The sequence below is a fragment of the Phascolarctos cinereus genome, unplaced genomic scaffold (assembly GCF_003287225.1).
Source record: "Phascolarctos cinereus isolate Bilbo 61053 unplaced genomic scaffold, phaCin_HiC Scaffold_8;HRSCAF=390, whole genome shotgun sequence".
NCBI lineage: Eukaryota > Metazoa > Chordata > Mammalia > Diprotodontia > Phascolarctidae > Phascolarctos > Phascolarctos cinereus.
In genome coordinates this window covers 13,889,507-13,899,949 of record NW_027556291.1, presented here as the reverse complement: position 1 = coordinate 13,899,949, position 10,443 = coordinate 13,889,507, and the positions used below count along the sequence as shown (strand labels likewise).

The window sequence follows — 10,443 nt, the reverse complement described above, 5'->3', positions numbered from 1 at the left end:
AGAAAAGAAGTGGGAAGGAAACAAGCATATTAGCAGATCTCAAACTGTACTACAAAACAATAATCATTAAAGTGATTTGGTCCTAGTTAAAAATAGAGAGGTCAATCAGTGGAAGAGATTAGATACCCAATATACAGAAACAAATGAACACAGTAGTTCAGTCTTTGATATACACAGGCACCCTAGTTACTGAGATAAAGACTTGTTATTTGGTTAATACTGCCAGGGAAACTAGAAAAGCATTTTGGAAGAAATTAGGTATAAATTAACATTTAACACCATATACCAAAGTAAACTCCAAATGTATATACATGACTCAGGCATAAAACTCGATTTCATAGGCAATTAGATGAACAAGGAAGAAATTACTTGTTCATGACTACACAAGAAATGGAATCACAAAAGATAAAGTGGACAATTATGAATATATAAAAAAGGTTTTGCACAAATAAATCTAAAGTAATTAAAATTAGAAGAAAAACAGGAAACTGAGAGAAAAAAATCTTTGCAGTTAAGTTTCTCTGATGCAGTTCTCAAACACAAGATATATAAGGGCCATTCCCCAATATATAAATGGTCAAAATATGATTAGGCAGTTTTCAAAGGAAGAAATTCAAGCTTGCAACAACCACATGAAAAAATATTCCAAATAATTAAAAATTAGAGAAATGAAAATTAAAGCAATTACAATGGTGCAACTCATACCCATCAGATTGGCAAAGATTACAAAAAAGGAAAATTATAAATGGTGGAGGGGTTGTAAGAAATCAGGCAGACTGTTGATCCAGCCATTCTGGAAAGCAATTTGGAATGATGCCTAAAATGTCACTAAAATGTGTATATCCTTTGTTTCCAGCTATAGTACTACTTGGCCTATACCCCAGAAAAAAATCAAAGAAAGAGGAGAATGACTCATAGGTATAAAATATTTATAGGAGCTCTTTTGCAATAGTGCAAAACTAGCAACTAAAGGGGTGCCTATCTTTTGGGGAAAGTCTGAACAAATTACAGTATATGAATATAATAGAATGTTACTGTGCCAAATGAAATGATGAAATGCCCAGTTTGAGAAGAAACTGGGAAGACCTCTATGAATTTATATAAAATGAAGAACAGAATGAGGACAACTTAAACAATAAAAATGCTGTGATTAAAAAAACAAATTTAAAAGACTTTAGGACTTTGTTCAGCATAATGATAAACCACAAAGCCAAATAAGAATATACATGTATTTTAAAAAGAATGTTCTTTTAAAAATAAATTATTCTCTTTAGTTCTGCTCACTTAACTCAGTGTCAGTTCATATAAGTCTTCACAGGTTTATCCAAAATGTCCATTTTGTAAATTCTTGTGGCATAATAATATTCCATTACACTCACACACTACACTTGATTCAGTCATTCCCCAACTGATGGGCACACCCCTTTGCTTCCAGTTTTTTGCCACTACAAAAAGAGCTGCTATACAAATTGTATTCATACAGGCCTTTTACCTCTTCCATCTTTTTGGGCATACATGCCTAACAGGGTTATGCCCAGTTATATAGCTTAATAACTTCTGGGGCATAGTTCCGATTGTTTTACACAGTGGCTATACCAATTCACAGCTTCACCGAAAGTGCATTAATGTGCTTGTTTTTCCACTGATTCTCTAATAGCACCCATTTTCCTTTTCATCAACTTTGATAATTTGATGGTTATGAGGTTCAATCTCAGAGTTTCTTTCATTTGCATTTCTCTATTAGTGACTTGAAGCATTTTTTTCATATGGCTGTGGATAGCTTGTATTTCTCACTTTGAAAACTGTCTGATCATATGCTTTTGTCATTTATCAACTGGGGAATGGCTCTTAGATGGAATTGTGGGTTTTTATGTAAAAAATAACCCCTTGAAAAGGTCAGCTCAACGTATGTATCAATGTCCTGAACACTGTGATGTGCAAGGAATGAAGAAGGCTCACACAGTATAGTAATATCCTTGAAAAAGGATAAAACTAATCTATGAATGTAAAGGTAACATTGGGAATAAAACTTTTGTGAACACAGGAAGAAAGATATCACATGAAAATTTCTCATTGTCTGTACACTTTGCAAATTTTATCTTTAAATTTTTTTTTAACTAATGTATTTTTAGTTTGCAACATTCACTTCCATAAGCTTTTGAGTTTTAAATTTTCTCCCTCACCCTATCCACCACCCTCCTGAAGATGGCGCATAATCTGATATAGGCTCTACACGTACATTACTATTAAATATATTTTCAAATTAGTCATGTTGTAAAGAAGAATCATAACTCGTAAGAAGAACCACAAGAAATAAGAAACAAAACAAAACAGCAGAAAAAGAAAGAGCAAATAGGATGCTTCGATCTGCACTCAGACTCCATAGTTCTTTCTCTGGATGTGGACAGCATTTTCCATCATGAGGCTTTTGGAGATGTCTCAGATCCTCGCATTGCTGAGAAGAGCTAAGTCTATCAACGTTAGTCATCGCACAATGTGGCTGTAACTGTGTACAACATCCTCCTGGTTCTGCTCACTTCTCTCTGCATCAGTCCATACAAGTCTTTCCAGGTTTTTCTGAAGTCCGCCTGTTCATCATTTCTTATAGCACAGTAGTATTCCATTACATTCATATGCCACAACTAGTTCAGACATTCCCCAATTGATGGGCATCCTCTCAATTTCCAATTCTTTGCTACAACACAAAGACCTGCTATAAATGTTTTTGTACATGTGGGTCCTTTTCCTGTTTTTCTGATTTCTTTGGGATACAGCCCTAGAACTCCTATTGCTGGGTCAAAGGGTATGCACAGTAAATGTTATCTTTTTAAGCATAGGCCTATGATGTCATTGGTGCCAAGTTCTCCCAGGGTTGGAAATATTCTCCAAATATTGGAAATATTTGACAGATTGGCAACTGTCAAATTTGCATTTTATAAAGAATTGTATTCACACTAGTCTAGTCTTTCTGTTATGTGGCACTTCTCAGCTTTATATGCTTTCTATCTTTAAATATTATAAAAGCCAACATTTATATGGGACATTTAAGATACTCCATATGCTTTATGCTCTTTGTATAATATATATATATATATATATATATACATATATATATTTTTTTATATGCCTTATATTTATATTCTCTCTTTTGATCTCACAACCCTGTCAATTAGGTGCTACTGGTATAATTATTCTGGTTTTATGCGGAAACTGAAGCACAGAGAGAAAAATGTATTTCTCCCTGGCCACATAACTTGTAAGGGTCAGAGGCAAGCACACATATCCCCACTCAGTTACCAGACGTGTCCAACTGTATGAAATTGCCCAGGCCATGGGCCATGAATCGATAGAATATAACATTTCTCTAACTGTGGCATCTTAAGAAAAGGAAAGAATATGAGATAGGCCTAGGTATTCATAAGACTGAGGCCACTTGTAATCCTGGACGCCACCCAGCTATAATGTTCTACCAAAGAACAATAAACCTTGATACCATATAGATACTGGTTCCTGCCACAGAGGACAATGACTGTAGATCAGGTCAAATTCCTTTGGTTTGTTCCATGAAGACAAGAAAGGTTGCATGCTATTTTAATTATTGGAAAATAAAGCCTTCTTCAACACTTTAAAATACATAGAATCAAATTTTCTCTCAAATTATAAATATGCTTATAAGGTTTCAACAGCTGTTGATTAATTTTTAACTATTTTTCCCAATTACATATACAACAATTTTTAACATTCATTTAAAAAAAATTCAGTTCCAAGTTCTCTCCCTCCCTTTCTTCTCTCCTTTCTGAGACAGCAAGCAATTTGATATAGGTTATACATGTGTAGTTATACAAAACACATCTCTATATTAGTCATGTTGTAAAATAAAACACAAACCAAAGTAAAAAAGGAAAAAATAAACGAAAAATAGTATGCTTCAATCTGCATTCAGATTCCATCAGCTCATTCTCTGGAGATGGATAGCATTTTTCATCAAATGTCCTTCTGAATTGTCTTGGATCATTGTATTGCTGAGAATAGCTATGTCATTCACAGTTGGCCATCATACCATATTGTTGTTATTGTTACCATTAGTGTGTACAATGTTCTCCTGGTTCTGCTTATTTCATTTTGCATCAATTTGTGTAAGTTCTTCCAGGTTTTTCTGAAACTATCCTGCTCATTATTTCCTATAGCATAATAGTATTCCATCACAATCACATACTACAACTTGTTTAGCCATTCCCCAATTGATGGGCATCCCATTAATTTTCATTTCTTTGCCACCAAAAAAGAGCCGCTACAAATATTTTTGTACATATGGGTCCTTTTCCTTTTATGTTTTTATCTCTTTGGGATATAGGCCTAGTAGCGATATTGCTGGGTTAAAGGACATACATAGTTTATAGCCGTTTGGACATTGTTCCAAATTGCCCTCCAGAATGGTTGAGTCAGTTTGCAACTCCACCAACATTTTCCCACAATCCCTCCAACATTTGTCATTTTCCTTTTCTGTCATATTAGCCAATCTGGTAGGTGTGAGGTGGTACATTAAAGTTGTTTTAATTTGCATCTCTCTAATCAATAATGATTTATAGCATTTTTTTCATATGTCTATAAGATAGCTTTGATTTCTTCACCTGAAAACTGCCTCTTCCAATCCTTTGACCATTTACCAATTTCAGAATGACTTCTTATAAATTTAACTCAATTTTCTACATATTTGAGAAATGAGGTCTTTATCAAAGAAACTTGCTATAAAATTTATTTCTCAGTTATGATTACTATGTATTTCCCTCTATCCTATTTCTTCTTGTTCATCTCTCTCTCTCTCTCTCTCTCTCTCTCTCTCTCTCTCTCTCTCTCTCTCTCTCTCTCTCTCTCTCTCTCTCTCTCTCTCTCCTTTCACCCTGTCCGTCATCAAAAGTATTTTGCTTCTGACTACTGCCTTGCTCAATTCACCTTCCCTTTTATTAGTCCTATCCCCCTTATCTTATTCCCTTCCCCTCCTACCATCCTGTAGGGTAAAATAGATTTTTATACCCAGCTGAGTGTATGTTATTCCCTCTCTGAGCCAATTCTGATGAGTATAAATTTCAAGCATACCCCACCCTATCTTCCCCTCCACTGTAAAAGCTCTTTTTTTTTTTTTTAGTTAGGCAATGGGGTTTAGTGAGTTGCCCAGGGTTACACAGTTCATAAGTGTTATGTGTCTGAGGCCAGATTTGAACTCAGATCCTCCTGAATCCAGGGCTGGTGCTCTATCCACTGCGCCACTTAGCTGCCCTTGTAAAAGCTCTTTTGCACCTGTTGTATGTGAAATAATTTACCCCATTCTACCATTCTCTTCCCCCTTCTCCCAGTGCATTACTCTTTTTCAACCCTTAATTTTATGTTTTAATATATCGTCCTATCATATTCAACTCATATCTGTGCCCTCTGTCTACGTCCTTCTAACTGCCCTAATAACAGAAAAGTTCTTAGTAGTTACAAGTATCACCTTCTCATGTAGGGGTGCAAACAGTTTAACTTTATTGAATCCCTTATGATTTCTCTCTCCTCTTTAACTTTTTATGCTTCTCTTGAGTCTTGCATTTAAAAGTCAAATTTTCTATTCAGTTCTGGCCTTTTCATCAGGAATGCCTGAAAGTACTCTATCTCATTGAATATCCATTTCCTACCTGAAGTATTATACTCAGTTTTGCTGGGTAGGTGATTCTTGGTTGTAATATCCCAGCTCCTTTGCCCTCCAGAATATCATATTCCAAGCCCTCCAATCCTTTAACGTAGAAGCTGCTAAATCTTTTGTGATCCTAACTGTGGCTGCACAATATTTGAATTGGTTCTTTTTGGCTGCTTGATGTATTTTCTCCTTGACCTTGGAGCTATGGAATTTGGCTACAATATTCTTGGGAGTTTTCATTTTGGGATCTCTTTCAGGAAGTTATTATTGTAGTCTTTCAATTTCTATTTTATCCTCTAGTTCTAGGATATCAGGGAAGTTTTCTTTGATAATTTCTTGAAAAATTATGTCTAAGTGCCCCCCCCCTTTTTTTTTTTATCATGGCTTTCAAGCAGTCCAATAATTCTTAAATGATCTCTCCTGGATCTATTTTCCAGGTCAGTTGTTTTTTGAATGAGATATTTCACATTTTCTTCTATTTTTTTTCATTCTTTTGATCTTGTTTGATTGTTTCTTAATGCCTCATGGAGTCATTAACTTCTACTTGTCCAATTCTAATTTTTAAGGAATGTTTTCTTTTTTTCTTCAGTGGTATTTTTTAATCTCCTTTTCCATTTGGCGCATTCTATTTTGTAAAGAGTTCTTTCCTTCAGTGAATGGTATTTTTTTAAAAATTTTTAAGAATGTCTTTAATGATAATCATGTATATCACAAACTTTCATTAATGGAATTACTTCTCCAGTCTCCAGAATTTTATCACCTGGAAATATTTTGGGTTTCTTTTTAATGATGCCATATGGCCTTGTTTGTACATGGCATTTGACATCATAGTGAACAATCCAGGCTGGTATAAGGAAATTACTAAAAACAAACATTCCATTTCAGTATGCCTTAAAAGCAAATCTCCTCCAGATGGAGTCAGTCTGCAGGAATTTATCGCAGAAGCCTGACCAAGCCTCTGCCAGGGCAATATGGGCTCCCAGGGGCTCAGCTCCTAGTCCTTCAGTCGCTGTCTCCTCAGGGCATGTAGCTGCTCCAGCCACAGCTTCTTGTTGGGCGTAATCCCCAACATCTCCTCAGTCTCACAGTGTATAACAAACTGGATTCAGCTGCAGAGACACTTTTTTTTTTGTGACCAAGCGATGTTCTTGGGACAGCACTAAGCTCCTCAGTGAAATTTTGTACTCTCCTCCATTTTTCATGTCTCGCTTACCAAGCTAGTGATTCTTTTTTAATGATTCCCTTGTATCATTCTCATTTTCCCCCAATTTTCCCCCTGTTTCTCTTATTTGATTTTGAAACTCCTTTTTGAGCTCTTCTGCAATTCTTTTTGGGTCTAACACCAATTCATATTTTTCTTTGAGGCATTCCTCGTAGGCATTTTGACATAATGTTGTCCTCTTCTGAGTTTGTGCTTTGATCTTCCTTGTCACCAGAGTAATTTTCTATGGTCAGATTCTTTTTTGTTGCTTGCTCGTTCTCCAAACCTATTTCTTGACTTTTTTGTTAAAGTCGGGCTCTGCTCCAGGAGTGGAGGCGGCACTATCCTGAGCTTCAGGTTTTTCATGCTGCTATTTTCAGAGAAAATTCTGGAGACTTGTAAGTTTTCAGTTCTTCTAAAGTGGTATGATCAAAATGGAGGTGTAGTCACTGCTCTCCTAGCTTGTGCTTTGGCCTTTTCCACACTTAAACTATGACCAGGGTCCCTGTTCCCCTACAGCTGTGGACTCTTGCATGCCAGTGCTCCTCCTCATTCTGTGACTGCGACCTAGGCCTGTGACCCAGACCCCTATACGGGAAATGCAACAGAGTCATGAACCAGGGCTGTCAAAGTGTTCACAATAATCTCATTCTGACTAGTGGTCCACTTCCCCCACCATCCGTGTACTGAGAGCTCTGGAAGTCATGGCCACCAATTCAGTTGCCCCCCAAGGCCTCCGCTGGCTTGCTGAGGCTCAGCCTGCTGCTGTCTTGCCAGGGCACTATCTGTACTGGATTGCACTCTACCTTTGTCCCAGTGAGATAGACCTTTCCTGTGGACCTTCTAAGTGGTCTTGGGCTACAAAATTGTTTCACCCTGTTCTTTTGTGGGTTCTGCCACTCCAGAATTCCTTTTGATACATTATCTTAAAGTTGTTTGAAGGGGAATTTGGGCGAGCTCAGGTAAGCCCCTGCCTTTACTCTGCCATCCTTGAGGAATTGTATTTTAAAGGGCTCTCTGAAGTTCTAGTCTCTGAAGTATGGAAGTGGGTTAGAGGTGTGACTAATGGAAAGTCATATCCCCTGGGACCACCTCATGGGAAGAGAGAGGTATGGTTTGGAAGGAATCTGCAGTGCTCTTCAGTCAGTGAGAGTGGGGAGCAAAAGAGAGATTATCTTTTAGATTCGGTTCCATTTTCCAACCTAAACCACCAAAACTTGCCAGATAGTGACACCTGACGGTTACATGCAAATGGCTTAGATATCATTCTTAAGCCAAGTCACTCAACCAATTTTTATTTGAACTTATAATTCCAGAGGTGGAAGGCATCTTAGAGGTCATCTAGTTTAACCCACTATATCCATATACTTTTAGACTTCATTGATATGTTGGCTGATTTGTTCAGTTGCTTTTTCTCCTTTATTCTTTGTTAGAGAGCGGAGGGGAAGAGGAAAGGATACATTTTTCAAAGACGTTGATAGAAAAAGTGCACTAATAAAAATATTTCAAAGGCTACTAAACTAATAAAATGTATAAATAAGATCAAAGGAGAGATATTCAAAATACTATATTATATTAGTGGCCATTTCATTTAAAAAACATAATTAACTTCTCAAGCATCAAGGAAATAGATTAATGCTCAAATGCTGTCCTAAAAGATGAAACAGCAAAAGCTATGGCATGGTCTCAAGGCCTGGTTCAGGTGGTATATGGTTGATATGAGGGAAAAACATTAACTATCTCAGATCTTTGGCTACTGGAGAGCCAAGGTCCTCGGTAAGATAACAGAGACACTAATGTCATGTGACAAGACAGAACCAGGGTACCATTTCTAGAAAATAGGAGATGTAAAGTATGGGTCAGGTACAGGTAGTCAAAGCCAGGAAAATGTCAAAAAGAAATAACCAGTATTAACGTGGGAAGGGAAACCAATGGAAAAACAAAGTGACAGACACACAAATATGTACATACACATAGCAGGAACATACCTCGCATACTCAGAGGGAGTGAGGGTGCTCTTTTCCAAAGTGGGCTCCTGGCTAGAGACTAATGTAGATTAGGTTCAATCTGGGGGAAGTCTATCTCTAAGGAAGGAGTCAGGATCTTTTCACAGTTTGGCTCAATCTGCTCCAATGCCAAAGTAGAAATCTGGTGAAAATCTCTAAAACAAAGCTTTGGTTTAGCTCATATCTATGGTCTCCACAAAAGAGATTAAAAGAGTCTCTCCCAGATATGTACTCAGTGTACAAAGTATATGAAGGTATAGGACACTGTTTATTTCTTTCACCACAAAAGACTCATATACACATACTGACAAATACTGTACTTAAAACATGTAACAATATAGTGTCAGTCCTAGTATTCCTTTCAGGAAGTTGATACTTCAAACATTAAAACATTAAGTACTTTGTGGGACTTCTAGATATTTAACTTTCACTAATGACCCAGGAGCTCCTCTCCTCTCCAACTCATGAGTTTAATGGCAAGGATAGAAACACCCATCTCAATATCACCATTCTGTCATCTGTGTTCAGACAAAGAAACAGGAAGCAGTCAGGAACTTGAGGTTCAGTCTCAGGCTCATCTAAGATAGCTGATGTATTCAATAAGCGTCTGAGTGGTCTATGTTGCTCCCAGGGATGGAGGTGGGGCAGAAATTCCATTGTCTCCCCAGATCAATAGAAGTAAGAGGTAAAGTTCTTCTTGAATCTCAACAAACTCACTCCAAAAAGCGGCAAAGAGAGAAAAAGGGAGGAGTTATTCCAGGTATAGGCTACTGAGCATAGGCTTTTCCTGCCTCAGTGGTCACTCTTCTTTGTCAATTCTCTCCCCAACCCGTGCCAATCAAGGGTTGCAATATCATCTCAAAGTCCAAGTCTCTCAGTGTTATTGGAGAATACATGTTTCTACAGAAGGGGCCCAGAGCACAGGCCCATCGGATCAGGGGGTTTGCCTGATTATCTGCATTACACATTCATAGGTTCAGAGGTGGAAGGGACTTTTGCCATAATGTAGTCTATCGCTCTCATTTTAGAAATAAGAAAACCGAGGTCTAGAGAGAAGAAAGTGACTTCTCCAAGGTTACAGAGACATAGCCAAGACTTGGACACACTCCTGGTTGCTCTTTTCAAAATTCTAAAAGTATGAGTGGCTTAGGGTATTGGGGTGACAAAAACCAGTCAGGAGACAGTCTGTAAAAACTTCATGCAATATTTGAGTATTAAAACAGAGTTCTGAAGGAGACAAAATATAGAAAAATGGCAGAGTCAAGCTTTCCACTTTTGCTCTCAACTACCTCAGACTTAGCTAAGAGCCATTCCCTAGGAATTTAATTATTTGGGGGCAAAAATAATGGGAAGACTCTGTAAAGCCTCTCTTTTAGAAATGAGAGATTATATGATTAACATGGGAAAATTAGAATTTTCACTTATTATTATGAGGATGATCATTAACTTAGCACCCACAACAAATGTGACATTTTCCTATCATATGAAAGAAGAGTTCAAGATCCTCTCTAAACCACACAAAGGGGAAAACCTAGGATAAGCAAATGATTTCTTCCTCAGTA

The 10,443-nt window shown here is 37.2% G+C and overlaps 1 pseudogene; it reads right to left on the bottom strand.

The window, feature by feature from the left end:
- Positions 1-6,363: 6,363 nt before the first annotated feature.
- Positions 6,364-6,868, bottom strand: LOC110192363 (NADH dehydrogenase [ubiquinone] 1 beta subcomplex subunit 6-like; annotated as a pseudogene).
- Between the last annotated feature and the right edge of the window lie 3,575 nt (positions 6,869-10,443).